Below are 17,451 nucleotides of genomic sequence, written 5' to 3'. Positions count from 1 at the left end.
CCCCCCTGCTGGCCACTGTCTCAAGTCACACAACTGGAGCCGAGGTGGGGGATTTGATTCACATACTTACTGCAGTACGGAGACATTGTCAGCGGGTTGAAGACACATCTGATTTTAAAACAAAGCACTTTCGGAGGAATGGTGGATTGGGTATGTTCCCTTTTGTATTGCCACATCAAAAGAGACATTCTCAGGGAAATGTGCATCCTGTCTTTGGCTTCCCCTGCAACTAAATATAACTCCCATAAAATAAGAACCGTGTCTGAGGGATTGTGAATGACTGGAAAACATTCCAGCCACGATACAGTGTATATAAAAAGGGCATGTTTAGCCTTGCTTAAGCTTCATGTTTCCATTGGAAGGAAGTTCAGGATAGCCCTGCAGGACAGATCAGTGCATGCAGCCATCTGTTAGCAAAACCAGCTGGCGCTTTTGCAGCATCTCTCCCCCTGCTCTTCCCACCCCCAACAAAATGGCTGGTAGAGAAATGATTGCCCTCTTCTCCCTCCTCATTCCTTGGGATTTCTTCCTGTAATGCCTTTCTCCCAGCATATGTATTCTTGCTCTAGATAGATGCCATATCCAAGAAACCTTTCTTTAACTTTACTCAAATATAAAAAAAATCCCTTTGGCAGATAGTAATGCCATGCAAATTTTCTCCACCTTTCTGTAAAACTGCCTGTCGCATACAACGTTTCTCCTCAAGTGTGTCATTCTACAGAATCCAACATCCATTTATGTATGGTGCCAATGTGTGAGCAGTCTGAGCAATCGCTCTGTGTGCATAACTCTGTGGGAAGCTTGCTTAACCCCAGACAGAATGAAATTCTCCCTAAGGCCAGATAGATACCTCCGTTTGAATTTTGGCATTCAGTAGTGTACATAATGTTACTCTGGAGGACCAAGCTGTATGGAGTCACACCCTCTGTACAACTCTGCCTGTCTCTGTATGCTTTTGCATAGTTTGCAGCTCAGTGTGGTAGGAGCTTCAGTGAGCTGGTCAGACAAAAGACTAAGCCATAGTTTAGTATTGCGGTAGCAAACGTCAGCAGGCCTTATGCTTGCTTTCTCCCTCTCCTCCTCAGGGGCAGCTACAAGGAAGAGTTTGGAAGGTTTTTGCTTCTGTTTTAGATTAACCACAGCTCGTCTTGTTGTCTAACCTCTGTGAAGCTCTGATTAATTTTAACTTTGGCTTATTTATTATTATTTTTCTAATTCTAATAATTTATACATAGTTTAATACTGCAGTTGTATTGTGTACAATAGGTGTTATGGAGGGATACAGCATAAAAATAGTTAAAATAAACCATAAGATTCAGGGGGGGGGGGAGAGCCTGCTAAAAGTCTTTACCAAGCATAAAATGTTTACCAAGCATCAGGGAGCAGGCTGCCTTATTTCAGCTTGGAGGGAGCTCCTCAGAATTGGACTCACAATACTGAATGCACAACCAGTAGTTTGTGAAGCTGGCCTATTTCTGCTGATCATCAGTTTAAGATTAACCACAGTTTAGGGTTCAGATGATTCATAAACTGTGGTTAACATAAAACAGTAACAAAAATTTCCAGTGTCCTCCTCGTGTCCACAGTAGAATGAGGGGAGAGTGTGCAAGCCATGACATACATATCAAGCAAGTGAGTGCAAAGAGCGTAGCTTAGGGTGCAACTAGGTGATTTAGTGGCGTGGTGGGTCTTTTGCAGTAAGACTTGGGAAATGTTGGTTGAGCCCAAGTCTCTGCAGTCCCTGTTCCATGTCCTGTATGAGTCCAGTGGAGCAATTAAAATGTGATGATACAGGGTCAGAGTTCAGGCTCATAATTTTGGGGGGGCTGGAGGCCTTGTGGTTGTCTTTTTCCTAATACTCTGAAAAATACGACGATGTCCAGTCCTTCTATGGCAGATGGGGGACATCAGCTCTGTAATGCAAAATGCATCTTCTTAGTTATGAAGCGTTTTGTGTAGTGTTGTATCCAAACTGATGCCTTGATTCTTACTTAAAAGGTAAAGGGACCCCTGACAATTTAGTCTAGTCGCAAACGACTCTGGGGTTGCGGCGCTCATCTCGCTTTACAGGCCGAGGGAGCCAGCATTCGTCCGCTTCCGCAGACAGTTTTTCCGGGTCATGTGGCCAGCATGACTAAGCTGCTTCTGGCAAAACCAGAGCAGCGCACGGAAACACCATTTACCTTCCCGCCAGAGCGGTACTTATTTATCTACTTGCACTGCGTGCTTTCGAATTGCTAGGTTGACAGGAGCTGGGACCGAGCAATGGGAGCTCACCCCATCGCAGGGATCCGAGCTGCTGACCTTCTGATCGGCAAGCCCAAGCGGCAGACTTATTTTTCTACAAATGAGTGTTTCTCCCTCCCCCCTTTATCTGCAAGTATATAGCTGTCTTATTGGAAACCCCCTTCAGGTTCTTGGTTTCAAATTCTCAGCCTGAGATTATAAAATAGCTTGGCAGAGTTTTCCCTGCATGTGCTTCCTCTAGCAGTAAACTTTTCTTCTACGCAGAACTCATTCGTTTGACCAGAAGTTGTGTGTGGCTGGCAGGAAATCACAAGGGAGCTGCACTTACTAAAAGTAGTTTGTAGCACCTTTAATTAAAGGTGTGCCCTCAAAATGGTAGCCCACAAAAATTAGAACTCTGTTAATTTCCCCTGGGATCTTGACAAACATCTATGAGAAGAAAGCCGGAGACAAAAATTAGGTAATGAATCCTCGTCTCTGATAAAAGATATGGTCCTTCCAAGCACTGCTGCACCAGAGTGTTTATTCTTGGGCACATATTTTGCATATTTGTGTGTTGCTGGGAGTGGTGTTCTTCTTAAAATGTGTGGGGAAGCATTGAACTCTCATAGGAAGTAGATATTTCTCATGATGGTGTATATAGATGAGAACTGCATTACTAGTTCAAAACCTTTTGAAAGTGGAGTTGACGTGGGATATGCATTGCCAAATACCCTGAAGACTAAACAAACCACTTTGCAGAGATTCAGTATTGTAGTATCTGTGAATATATCACTAGTTTGCTTTATAGGTGAAATTCAGTGGGTGTAAATTGAAATTCTGGTTGCAATGTTAGCACTTCTGTCCTCATTTCTAATGTTACTGCATTAACTGTTGTGTTCTGAAACTGTGGCTTTCCATATACTGCTGTGTTACACTAAATTCTATTCACACCAGTGAACATGGTGTGACACAACCGTGGACATCATCAAACATGCCGCCACTTTTTATGTGCATGCACTCTTCTGTTCCCCTGTGATTCACCCAGGAAGCTGGCAGGAAAGAACTGAGTGCCAGAATACTGCCCTAAATTTCATCACATAAGCAGCAGTGAAAACCACAGGGAAATTTCAGCACAAAACTCCTGTGATTATCCAGGTTAATAGGGTTGCAAACAGATTTTTTTCTGGAAGCATTTTGCGTGCAAATGAGTGCTAAACTTCCACTAGATTTCCTGAATTGACATGTGAAAGATCACCTAAAACACTAAAATTATCAGGTAAGAAAAATGGAATAAAGTGCTGTCTGAAGGCAGCCATAGTAAATGCCTGACACTTGTTGACACAGGAAGATTCTAAGAAGATTTAAAGAAGAATGAAGTAGCTATATAGCTGGTAATGATCTGCAAACCCAGTCTGCCAAATCTTTTAAAAGGGATATAAAATCTCAGATGGAGTTTAAGCTGGTATCTAACCATCAGCATGCATCTGTCAACTGCAGAAACCGTTCAGCATGTTGGCAGTATTAAAATTATAGCTACCATCAGACACAAGGTAGACCAGGCATTAGAGCCAGTCTCTGGTTTCCTAGGATTATAAGAGAGATGAATTTCAGGTTGTAGACTCCTCTGTCTCCTTTAAAGGATCCTTTCATTTAGTTTCAACATACTTCTCTGTCTTACTAATTCAGCACCTTAGAACAGTATGGACTGGCTGTTGTGCCAAACTTTCTTTGATAAGGCATCCTCACAACTTTTTACTGGAGCTCCAGGACAGGCAAGGTGTTGCTTTCACTGGCGCAGTGAAAGCCAGCCAGGCAAGCAGCTGTTCTGTTATTTAGTAATCTTGGCTCTTCAAGCTACGTATTGGTGACTGTGATCACTTTAGCTATCTGGTAGAATGGTACACAGCTAAAAATGCCTGCTAATGAATGTCCCACTTTGGGCATGCAGAACACCTGGACAGATATGAAAAGTTCCAGATAGGGGATGGGGTTCTCAGACAGGTAGACCTTTTCCTTCCCCTCATCATCCAAGACACAGCTGAGTTGAATGCTCTCTAGCATTGAATCTTAGGAAGTCACTGCTTTCCCACTTGCTCCATCATCCCAGTATGAATTGGAAGGAGTTGCTTTGCCACAACATTTTTTTCCTGGTGGGCTGCTTTCCTTCAGAGGAGTTGGATATGTCTTGTTCTGTCATTCATTCTGATGCATGTGTTGAATTAGTTTCCTACTTCGCGGATCTTTTGAACACGTGCAGCAGGCTTTGTGCACTTGACTCCACCCCCCTGCTATGAGTAGATAGTTGGCTGGTGGGGGTGGGTAGGCAGAAGGTAGACTATATTAGAAGGTGAACCTGAAATCAAAAACACTAGCTTGAGAAACTCTGAGTTTAGTGCTCCTGAGATTTTCAGACCCTGAGAATGTTCAGGCCCTTCAATGTGCACATAAGGTCTTGACCAGTCTTGTTGGGATCTCCCTGGAGGTGTCTTGCCAACCTTTTTCTTAACTGAAGTACCATTTATCTATTGTGACTTTTCTGTGTTCAGTACTGTGGGTTTTTCAGCTTTTCTTTCTGTTGGACTCTGCTATGGTCTATATTGTGCCCAGGTTCTTGTTTCCTTTATAATTATGGTTGAACAAACCTAATACTGCCTTACAGAAATTGATGCATTTCCATCGTGATGCTGTACTTGGCTCAAAATTGTTTTTTAACTTATGGAATTAGAATCCAATCTCTCTCTCTCTCTCTCTCTCTCTCTCTCTCTCTCTCTCTCTCTCTCTCTCTCTCTCTCCACACACACACATGCTAAATTATCTTTTGGAGATAATTTCTTAAATGGAAATAAAAAGTGTTATAACTAATGTAAAACTGAAATGAAGTTTACTTAATACCCACAAGTATTCTGCCTCCATGAAGCATAATTAAAATCATCCAAAGGGTTAGGCTTTTCAGTTTCTTTACAGTGGCACGTTGGTCATAATCTAAGTATGAGGCTATTTTGCCTTAATCTGGAATATTTTACATTTTCACAGTTTCCCCCTTCCCCCACCCCTAGTCAGAGTTATTTGCAAAGGGATTGAAGAAAGAATGTGCACGTCTTCCCTCCCTTTCCCCTTCCCACATTCTCCAGATTTTGATAGAAGATTTGTTTTATTTATTTCCAAAATTATATCCGCAGGAAACAAGCCGTTTAAATTCAGATTATGCTGAATCAAAATGGTGCTGGTATGAGAAGCAACGTGCTGTTTTATGAGCACGGAGTCCCTTTTCTCATAACTGATTGATAGTAAATATTTTCCTGAAGAGTTATTGCCAGCCATGAACAGTGCAACTGTTTCACTGGGGTTTTTTTTTCCTGTAGTACTTGCTGTACCAGCCATTGTCTGTAATTAAGATCTACAATTCACAATGCAGACGTTTGCACTTCCTCTGGGTCTGAGCTATTTATAAGGTATTTCAGCTGTTCAGAGTTTCTTTTGAGTGCTAAACTACATGTAAACAGGCATTTCTCTCTCTCCAGTATGCACACATTGTATATCAGTTGCCTTTATTTTAGCCTCCTCCTGCCTTGGAAGCTACTTTACATGTTGGGTTCATCATGAAATAAATAAGGGTAGAAATAGTTCTCTCCACCCCCAACCCTCACTCCAGCAATTTTCACAAACCATTGCACCCTCCCCCAGCCTGTTTTCAACCAAGGACCTCTTAAATGCTAGGGATACCCAGCCACTTTTGCCATTAATGGTTCTACTGAATGAACAGATGAGTAGCAAAAGAGTGGCATGCTAAAGCTTTCAACCTTATAGAGCTGGAGGTAGAAATAAAAAAATCTAATGATTCAGTCTTCCTTCAACCCACTTCTTTCTCCCTTAGGAAAATATGCAGTTATCTGTGAGTCACTTGACACAGACAAGATTTTCCTTGGTGATCATAGGGAGAAACTATACACATCCTCATGTGCAACGATCATGTGTCTATTTAACGACTTAATTAAAAAGGGTGATATTTATGCATGTTTCATTGGTAATGTACCGTTTGTGGTCTTCTGAACCAAACACCGCCTGTTGACCTTGCAGATGTAGATTTAAACCACAGCTCAGCAGTGGAATTCATGGACTAACAGCAGACAACTTATATATTAATAATTATTATTATTTATTATTTATACCCCACCCATCTGGCTGGGTTTCCCCAGCCACTCTGGGCAGCTTCCAACCGAATATTAAAAACACAATACAGCATTAAACATTAAAAACTTCCCTAAACAGGACTGTCTTCAGATGTCTTTTAAAAGTAAGATAGTTGTTTATTTCCTTCACATCGGATGGGAGGGCGTTCCACAGGGCGGGCACCACTACCGAGCAGGCCCTCTGCCCAGTTCCCTGTAACCTCACCTCTTGCAGTGAGGGAACCGCCAGAAGGCCCTCAGCACTGGACCTCAGTGTCCGGGCTGAACGATGGGGGTGGAGACGTTGTTAGTTGCCTTAGTTTTCCCATCTGTAAAATGGGGAGAACAATGGCGTATTTCATGAAATGGTGGCGAAAATCCACTTCCTGGGTATAAGGTCATCAAGCTGGGACATTTGAGTGACCTTTTTGGATAACAGCCTAGTGTGCTGCAGGAACATCACCCAGACCTAGAAATCTGAGAGAAGAATTTTTTTTGGGGGGGGACTCTGTTCTAGCCTTATCCGCTCTTTGGCTAAGTTGAGAGCAAGTTTACATGGGTCTGGATCAGCTCAGAAAGGCTCCTGTGTCTTTGTCCCTAGGAGGAGTAATAATGAGAAGCAAGTTCCTCATCAGGCATGTACTGCAGCATTGCCCGCTGATGCATGCCGGATCACCCGCACACAGGGATCACGTGACCACTCCAAAAGTCAAACGATCAATTCGCCTCGTTTTGGCTCTGTAGTTAATGCACAAACAGTGCGATCTGCAGGGCTGTAATTGCATTGTTAGGGCCAAGGAACAAGCCTGTGCCTTTTCAGCAGACAGCTGGCAGGGAGAGAGGCATGTTGTTAGGAAAGAGAGAGGCAAGGCAAATAAAATTACTGCTAACGCTCAGAGATCGGCAGGAGTCCTACTTGCCTAATCTTACCGGTGGGAGCAAGCGGCTGTTGTAATCCAATTATAGCAGCATAAGCAATTTGTTAGACACTCCGCATAATGTAACAATTTCCCAATAAACTCTGACTTGTAATAACGTCGGCAAGAGCCCACATAAATCTGCCCGAATGGTGGGGGCTGGAGCATTCGGCTGGGGGCTTGTAATTTGTGCCATCAGCACGTTTCTCCGACTGTGGCATGGCGCACCATTTTCCATGCAGGAATTCTGAGGAGTAAAGCTTGGCAAAGCCTCTCTAAAGAGGAGTCCATTAGGAGAGGAGGGGCCAAGCAGTACTGAGAACCATACTGCTCTGATTTACCCCGTATGGTAGAAAAACTCAAAATGGCTTGTAAAAAAGAAATTAGTCAAAAGCAACAAAGAAAAGCCTGGGACAGAATTTTCTTCTTATTATTTCTGAAAATTAAAAATAATGGTTAACACAAGAGATTGCTATGTTCTACTAAAAATGAGGCGGTGCCCTAAAGGAGTCAAAACTGCCCAAGAGAGATTTTCTCTCTCTCTCTGGAATCCACCAATTTGTATTTTTGTTGCTTGTTGCTGTGCTTAGATTTGGAACCGTTAACTTTGAATTTCCCTGTTTGGATTTAACTTTTTTAGTGAAATATTGTGCATCCTCACTCTTCTGTCGGAACCTTTACAAAGAGCTAATTTAGATATTTGTATAGAATTCGTTTTCATGTCCTGTCACAGAACAAGACTGTTACTGCAACTGATGTGCCTGGCATATAAGGATTCTTGTTTTCTTTCTTTACAAATACTTCATTTAGTCATATGGTTGTGGAAGCTTTGAATCATGGTACACAACACTAGTTTCTGTCAGTTATATCATCACTCAGCTTTGCTGTGGAACTATAGTCTCCTCTAACCTCTGAGAAGGTCTCTTTCCATGTATTGTTGAGGCACCAGGTAGCAGCACAAAGCCATCTCTGCAGAAGGTCCTGGTTGAACTTGCTGCCTTATCGATCAAGCAAAGCTGTAGAGTCTTTTGACCTTCAGAGAATCTGCTGGGTACTCACAACAAGATGTCTGACCTTGGGAGCAGCTCTTGAGAATGTAGAACGTTATTGATGTGTCTTGTGTACCTTATTGTGCTAGGATACTGCTTAATATGATATTTTGAGTTGCAGAAGTGCAGGGGTTTTTGTGTTGGCTGTTTTATTGATTGCCATATTTCAATTTTAAAGCACATTTGTGTTAAATCTGGTCAGAAGGTTACACAGTTGTCTGCCCTTGGTATTGTGTGCAAATTCACATTCAGATTTGCTGGATGGTCTTTCCTAATGCCCGAACTGCAACATTTTCATTGTTCCTAATCTGCTGTACACATCAAGATGCCAATTAACTGTGTCAGGGCAGCAAGCTTTCTGCTGCTCCTGGAATTAGTCTAATAAATACTGCCTCTCAGCTGAAGCCTCTTTCTTTCCGTTTGAAAAGAAAATGCTATCTTACTTTGCTGGAGCTGCACATCAATAAGCTGCAGTGTCCTAATAAAGCCACTCAGTGTCTAGGTTTAACTAATGACTGATTTCCATGGCTTTGACAGTGAGCTGTGTGCGTTATTTTCTCCTGATATTGTAAAAATAATGAGAGCAAATTAGAACAATCAGTTTACACAGATAGCTCCTGATTGGAGGCGATGGGCAATATGGCAGCAGGTAATCCATCTTCGGACTCCTGTCACATTAACTTCAACCGCATGGAAAAGATCAGGCGGAGCAAACGGGGATCCTGCCCAATCGGAACACTGAAATTAATGAGAAGAGCATTGTTCTGTGATCAACCTTTTAATTAGCAAGACGGGAGACAGAGGGAGTGATGACGCCGGCAGCACAGCTGCGCAGTGACAGGCATGCCTCCTACAAAGGGGAAGGGAAAAGCACACGCTTTAAATTATCCTGCTCTCTGCTGCTTGCCCACCAGCAGCATAGCTTTGTTTTGAACCCTTTTCTCAGAGCTGTGCAAACAATGCCTGCGTTTATTAGAATACTCTAAGCCACTCACTCCCCAGCATTTGTGTCTGCGACCACTCCTGTCGTGGGGAAAATGTGATTCTGAAAGTTTTAGTATATTTCACATTTGAATCAGAGAGGGGTCATGATTCGGTAGCAGCCTGGCCCATGTGCCCCTTTTGCTTTTTCGGCAGCTGCCTCATAATAAGTCTTTCCCGTTCAAAGGACTGACACACCGTTTGTTTGTGTCAAATGGGGTTGGCGATGAATTGTGGCGCTATCCTGCTGTCTGAGTTGCTGTGCCTTTCCTCACTATGGCTGTGCTAAAGGGTGTCATAGAAATGTAGGCTGTGGGTGAAAAGTTCAGCCTTGCAAAGTGTGCAGAAGATGCATTGCGGATTGAAGTTTAATAACTTCCTGTCCAGGTCCTCTTTTTGAGTGAGGTTTGAAGGAAGCAGAGAAGGCAAAGGACAGTACTGAGAGGATGGCGTTGCAGAAGAGGAGAAAAGCACAGAAACGTTTAATACTTTTTTAAGAAATCAAACAACCACTATTTTAACCAACATCTATAATTAAGCATTAAAGTGGTCCTCTTGTTGTCTCTTGTGTGCGCATGCACACACACACAGCATTTATCCTCCCCCCACACACATAGTGTTGCTTTTCTGTATCTGCTAAATTTGCCCGTTCTCTTTCTGTATTGGGACTTCAAATGACACAACAGCAGTACTTGGTGATTTTTCAAGCAACTGTGCTAATTGTGGACAATGAACTGAAACTTTATGCAACACTGTAAATGTGTGGTTGCCTCCTCTGGTTTGCACGCAACTTCTGTTTGATTTGTTGAGCATTGTGTGCTACCTGGAAGTACTGAGATAAAAGCGAAACAGGACCCTTCCTTCACAAAGTCCTTAAATGCCAACCAGTTGTGTACAATTGGCCTAGTCTTAACTGCTCAAATGAAGCATATGTCCTTGATGCAGGAGACCATTACTAAATACTGTCCAAGAAAGTGACTGTCTTCAAAAAGTTAAAGGTATTAAGAATGTAAAGGTATTCCTAAGGGTGGAGACTTACAACAAACAAACACTAGATTATTTTTCAAACGTTCCTTTATGAAGAGTTCTCCATAAAGGAAGTTTTCTGATACAGTATTTTTAAAGTTATTTTTGGTAAAACTAAAATAACACCCTATTTATCACTGTATTCTTTAGAAAGCTACTTACCTGTGGGCTGTGACTAAATGAGAATTTTCGGTTCTCAGATAAATTTATTTTGAGGAAGCTATAGGCAAGGAGAATAAATGTTTGCTTGAATGCATTCGTTCTTGACACATTGGTGTTGCGTTGAAATTCTGTATTGAATGTTATGAAACATGATTGGTGATACTGTTTATCCTGGGACTACTTATAGAAAACTTCATGGGGAAACCACTCTTTAACATAAATAGAACTTGAAGCATACATTCTTTCCCCGCTCATAATTGGACTTTTTACTTCTGTTTTATCCTTTGGCCCAGTTTGGTGCTTGAAAGCATTGCTCTTTGAGACTCAACATGGCACCCCATGAAGAGTCTCTGAAAGAATTACTGTTCTTTTCAAATGCAAGTAATTTATTTTTGTTAGTGGGTATATTGAAGCTGACGGATGCATTATGCAGCTTTCTGATCACCCATGGTTATTTCCATGCCAATTCTGTTTGGCTGATCCCTTCCCTACCCATAGCTTGAAATGGAGAAGGAAATAATTGCTGTAGCTTTGTATTAGACAGCAGAAGACTATCAGTGTAGAATATTTAATGCAAGGTATTAACATTTCCCCCTGTTTTGTATCAATCTAGAAAAGGTTATTTTGTTAGTTTCTAAAACACTTTTGTGAGAAAGTAATTCTAGTTTACATAGTCAGGTCAGAAAATACAAGGCTTCAGTTTAGGTGAATCCCCCCCACCCAACTCTGTCCTGTATAATAACCTATAATTTAAAAATTGGTTGCTATGGCTGTGTTTTCATATAATGATATGCCAGTGACTCTGCTTATCGTGGTTTATTATGTAGTGTGGTAGTGCATGCTGTCCAATCACTCCCAATTTGTTCCTCTCCTGGTGCAAGTGAGATAAACAAACCAGTACACCTTGTGTTTTCATTAAGTCTGAACCAGAGATTGTAGCTTGTTGCTCCCTAACAAGCCAGAATCCATAAGGCAACAACAAACCATAGCTGAAGGTTGGCTAACAACCATTACTTGTTAAGGAGCAGCAAACCACCATCCCTGTTTCCAACATAACGGGAAACGGGGAAACAAACCAGGAAGCCATTTGCTTCACAGCACTCCACGATCAGCCCAAAACTCCAGCTTAATGCTATGTGTGAATGCAGCCACAAAAAGTGGCTACTAATCTGAACTACACTGCATAGTAGATGCCAACATGTAATGAGCTGTTTATCTGAAGCAATTTCGCTAGCATAACATTCAACTAAAAATTAGCTAAACGGTGCATTTGTGCTGATATGATATAACTAGGCGTCTCTCATATGTTCGGTCAATTATCTCACCTCACAGGTGCAGCCAGAGAGCGGCTATGAATCTGCTTCACAGCTTTGACAAATGAGCTCATTGTTTTTTGTTCTTTTCTTAATTTTGGTTCATCTGTGATTCAAGTTTATCCTGGATTTTTAATTTTTCACGAGGTTGCCAAGATTTAAAGTCAGCCATATGAGTTCTGTGGTGGCAGTTCTGCTTTTCCGTACAATTTGGGACCTCAAGACAGTTAACGACCATCAAATGTATGTTAGTCTATACTAAAATGTTAAGAACACATGGTTCATGAATAAAGCAGCAAGAGAAAGTAACTTCCTTTATTTAAAAGTCCAACTTTGAAGATCATCTCCCCCCTCCCCATGTCACATCATCATGAACTAGTATTGTAGAGGCTGTGCGTCAGGGCTGCTTCACAACAGGCAATCTTGATAGCTTCCACATATAAGCACAACAGGGTGAGTTTAGCAGTTTCATTTCTTAATTTCTTGCTTTTGTAGGTTTGAATCAGCCCCATAGTATGTTAATAAAGAGGAAGGAAGGAGTTCAATTTATACTGGTCATTAAGGATCCCTTGGTGCTTATCGCAAGAGTGAGGTTATTAACCCTGATGTTCTTCTGGCCAAATTCAACTCGTGATGATTACATTCTGCGACCTAAATTACTTTTGTAGTTTTCACTAGAGAGATTGACTTTCGTGGTTTCTCCTGGAGAGAGTGACTTCTGCTTTTAAAAATGCTCTCTAACAAAGTGATTACACGTTCTGCCCCAGAAGTGGCGGCACCTCAGTTGAAGTGGCATTGTTCTTGGCACTGCCAAGTCCTCAGCTTAGGTGCCTTTTTGAGGAATTCTGAGCCCTCTGTTTAATAAACAAATGACACTATGTATTGCTGAAGGTCATCTAAAATTTTCATTATAATACTAGAAAACAAACGTGCACTTAATTCAGTGCCACTGATTTAATATTTTAGTTCACTGATCAAAATTTAACTCTACATATTTTATCAATCTGTCTTTCTGAAAGAGAGAGCATCAGTACAATTTGAAATATAATAAATTAATAATGCAGAGGAAAGCATCAAAAAGTAAAAGTCTTGCTTTAAAAACAGAAACTGGCTATGCTGAACCTTAAACAAAAAGTGGTCAAGGGCAGGAAAGATTACCCAGCTGCCTTTTGCTACCTTGAAAAAAAATATTATTTCTAAATAGACAGTGCCATTTTTAGCACAACCTACTTGAATAATTATTTAAAAGTATTTTATTATTGTAATTGGTACTTAAGGGAACTGATATGTTTTCCTGTTGTTTGCCTCGAAAAATCAGTCTGGGTGGCTATATCATCATCATCACTATTGCCATTATTATTATTAGTATTCACATTTGTATACTCTCCTTCTGTAGTTCTCAGGGTGGGTCACATGATACATTGCAGTTTAAGTTGTAGGTAATTGCTGCAATCATTAGTATAGGCTTTTTATTATCCATAATTTCTTGCACTGTGTGGTGACCACTGCCCTTGATCTAGTTGATTTTTATATGGAAGTCATTATACCAAGAGCCAAACTCGATTAGACACCATTCATACCATTAGCAATTCCATGAGTGGTTTTTAAAAGGTTAATAGCAGGCATAGAGAGAGGGTGATCCAGACTGAAATTCTAGAAAGGGTTTGCTCATTACTGCAGTCCCAATCCAGATTAGGTTTCTCCTGCAATGGGTCAGTGCATTAACCAGAAGGTTGGTAGCTTGAGCCCACCCAAGGATGGCTGTGGGCAAGATTTCTGCATTGCTGGGGGTTGGACTAGTTGACCCTCAAGATCCCTTCCACCTTTGATTCTATGACTTTTGCACTTCAGGGGAGGGGGGACTTTTATTGCTGTGAATAAAATGGAGGGAAAAACAATATATATAGGGACTACAGAAGATGGTAAATTATTAAACTACACATCCCTACAAGGAACCCTTTCCAGATCCACCAACTATTTTTTTTTAAAAAGACACGTTCACAATTGCTAATTGTGCGAACAATGTCTTACTGGTTTGCCTAAAATGCAAGAATCTGCAATTTGTACCTAGAGAAGCCTCCATCTAAGACACTTTCCCTTCAAAAAACTGTGAGCTTGACTCCTTTGTTCTTGACTTCACTTACTCAACTTGAGTACAGTATTGCTGTGAAATCTTAAAACTGCAAGTTGCAGATAGTTTCAAAACATTTTCTGATTAGATAAAGTAACATTGTACTATTACACCATTTATTTATGACTGTGAACATTGCATGTGCCATGCAAACTCTAAACGATATTACAAATATTAATAAGACTATCATACAATGGAACACATCCTATTATAGCAAGATATAGGAAGTTTGAAAGGTAAATATAAATATTTTGAAACTTTCAAAATAAATAACATGATCTGTGTGAGCATTTATACCTGGGGTGAGAAACCTGTAGCCCCCAGTCAGCATGGTGACTACTTCCAGTGAAAAATTGTGTAACTCCTTTAGTTGTCAATAAAACTGAAATAATCCATTGCTATATAACTTCTCATTGTTTTATCAATTTCATATAGTACCATACAGCCTAACTTTAATGAAAGAACAGCTATGGCGTTGTCTTCAATTACTCTTGTCTCCACTTACTCAAATATTTTCCTGTATACCCAAGGCAACGTAGCCTCTCATGTCTGCCTTCATTATTTCTGGAAATGGCAGTCCAGTGTCTCGGCTAATTCTATGAGAATAGATTTGCATTTGGAAATTTAAATATTCTTGTGTATAGTTACTTCTTGTTGACCTAGGATCTTCCCATCACAGGGTAAAATAAAGCCCCCTTTGTCATTGCCAGCATCTTTGAAACTTAGTTAATGACTAAAATATTTCACTGTTAATTCTCCTGACCTCAGGATTCCTGTTGATTCCTCTGATTGCCTGTGTGCTTGGACTGAGCTCTCCTGTACAACATTAATTTAGAAGATATAAAAATGAAAAATATCTCAATTAGCAGTGACACCACAAAAAAGTTAGACTGTTAATTGAGTGAAGCTTGTAATTCCTTAGCAGAGCTGACTAGTAAACCCTCCTTGTAATGCTTTGATAGTAGGTAATAAAAATGTTGTTTAATTAATGCCAGTGTGAGTTCTTTTTGAAGCTTTGGGTTTTACAAAACTGAGTAAATCAAAGAACTGAACCAGAATGTTTCTCTGTGCTGTTAATTTAAGACTGTCACTTCCATTTGAAGTCATGATTTATATTCTTCAATATTGATTACTTGGGATGCATCTGAATGCTGTGTTCAGAAAAAATGCAATTAAACCTCACAGTAAGTTAATGCATCCTAGCCTGTGATCTGGTTTTCTAAATTGTCTTGTATCTCAGGCAGAGTGTAGGGACTGGTTCACAAGGAACATTTGTAGAAAACCGTACGGTAAAAAGGACCATATATGTTTAAAAGAAATGAGTTGTGCTTCGTACCCTCCTCTAATACAAGAAACTATAGCTGTTTCTAAATGGGAGAAGGGAAAGAGGTCAATCTGTTAGCCCATCCAGCTCGGTATACCATCAAAGTATACTAATAATGGTACTCCCAATTCCTGTTGAACCCTTAGGGCTCCTACAATGTAAAGTTTTTGGATACCCTTGGCAAGGGGTCAGGTAACCTGTGGTTGGAAGAAGAATGGGCTGTAAAAAATCTTCGGTTAATTTGTCTTGACCTTTCCATTTAAAAAATGTATGTTTTTGTATTTATTATTTTATTTCATGAAATTTATACACCGCTTGATTGCGAAAAGCCTCAAAGCAGTTTGCAGAGAGCAAAATAATCAGTAAACACTTAAACAACTCTGTTAAAAAAATTTAAATCAGCAATGAACTAAGAACAGATTAAAACATTATGCATATCAACATTCTACATATCTGAGTGGGCTCACCTAAACAAACATGTTTTTAGCAGGCATCAAGAATAGTACAATGAAGGTGTCTGCCTGATGTCAACAGACAGGGAATTGTTCTAAAGTGTAGGCACTGCCACACTCAGAGATTGGTTTCTTGGAAATGCAGAACCAGTTGGTTGGTTGCTGGCAGTAAATTCCGAACATCCATGGCGAGTATATTAAAAAATATCCCTTTTTTTGGTTCTTTTACAAAACCAAAACAAAACACAGAGTTGGGTACACCAGCCTCCATGTATGCATTTTGTTCATGCAAAGAATGATTTCTACAACGAGGGATTGAAACAAGCTGGGTGGGTGGCACCCAGAAGCAGAAGCTTCTATTGGCTTCTGCATTGGCTTCATCTACCTGCTCTATGGACAAATGTGTACAGAGGCCTGCAATTTCATCTTCACATTCCATGTACTTGCCACTAAAACTCTCCTTTAAAGCAAACTAATAGAGGGTGAGATCTGCAGGGCAAGATGGTGTGGAATCATCTGAAGGGACAGGATGTTGCTTTTAGTTTAGTACCAAGTGCTGTGGAAGAAAGTTTTCATTGTCTCCACCCAGCACAATGTCTCCTGGAAGGCTTGGTTTTAGCTGCTGTTTTCAGTCACTTGTCTTCCTTCCTAGCAAGTCCTGAGAGGGGTGGAAAAAAGAAAAATGTAATTGTGGTTATCCTAACACAACCTATTGTACTTATCGCTTTCTCTCTGTCTCCAGATGGCAGAAATATTAATCATTAACTTCAAAAACTCAGCAAAGTTTGGAAATCCCCTGGTGGTTAAATATCGAACTTGCTGTGATAAGTAAGGTAACTTTACTAAAGTGCTGCCTCTCTAGGGCACTTCTCTGAACTCCAGGAATTTGTTAGCTGGTTTCATATTGGTATTGATTTTAAGGCAGCTGTCAGAATGTAGTGTGTCTATCAGGAAGAATCATGGAACTTCAGCAATGAAAAACACACGGTATGCCATTTGCTTTTAGAGCTCAGGTCTTAGTTGCTCAACAGTCTAGAAGATTGGCTGGCTTAGTTTAAATAATGCGTTCCAGTATAACCTTATACAGGTTGCCATTTTGAGTTAAGGAGCTTGGAGCTATTAGTATTGGTTCTGTACATGACAAATGCCCGTGCTTCAACTTGACTAAGGAGTGGGAAAATACTTTATTATACGGTGCCATCAGTGAACATAACACTCTACAGAGATAAAGCACTGGAGAGGTCCCTGCTCTGATGATTTTACAGTCAAGGATTACACATGAGGGAAATGTGGAGAAAGCAATGATAGGGAAAGAAGAGAATGGTCACATATCAAGATGGTGAGGAAAGCTGTACGTATGTAATAACAGTAAGGAGTTGGGGCAGGAAGAGTAACAGTTGAAGAAAGGCTTTGCAAAAAAAAAAAAAAATCACAAACATTTAAAAGGCCCCATTGTTTGGGAATGTTAGAAAGAGAATGCTAACATTGTTTGATATATCTTTTTAGGATACCGGCTTTTGTTGATTTAAAAAATGTGCAAGCATTCAAATATACAGAAATCTTCATTGCCAAATAACTAATTCTTGACAATTATTTCTAAACATATTTACACACACACATTTCTAGACAGGTTATTTTTGAACTTTTATACATGTAGATACTTCAGGTAGACAACTGCCTATTTAACTGTACTGAAGG

General features: G+C 40.5%; 2 protein-coding genes across 10 annotated transcripts in view; one reads left to right on the top strand and one right to left on the bottom strand.

The window, feature by feature from the left end:
• Positions 1-17,451, top strand: part of BTRC (beta-transducin repeat containing E3 ubiquitin protein ligase) — a 125,272-nt gene that overhangs the window by 67,697 nt on the left and 40,124 nt on the right. The window lies entirely within an intron of this gene.
• Positions 15,649-17,451, bottom strand: part of POLL (DNA polymerase lambda) — a 131,256-nt gene continuing 129,453 nt past the window's right edge. The window contains exon 11 of the mRNA XM_081192253.1: positions 15,649-16,411. The gene's annotated coding sequence lies outside the window, so the exon portion shown is untranslated. The remainder of the gene's footprint in view (positions 16,412-17,451) is intronic.

Source organism: Podarcis bocagei (assembly GCF_964188305.1).
Source record: "Podarcis bocagei genome assembly, chromosome: 4".
NCBI classification, from domain to species: Eukaryota; Metazoa; Chordata; class Lepidosauria; order Squamata; family Lacertidae; genus Podarcis; species Podarcis bocagei.
The sequence above is the reverse complement of the archived record's forward strand: the minus strand, read 5'-3'. Positions and strand labels throughout refer to the sequence as shown.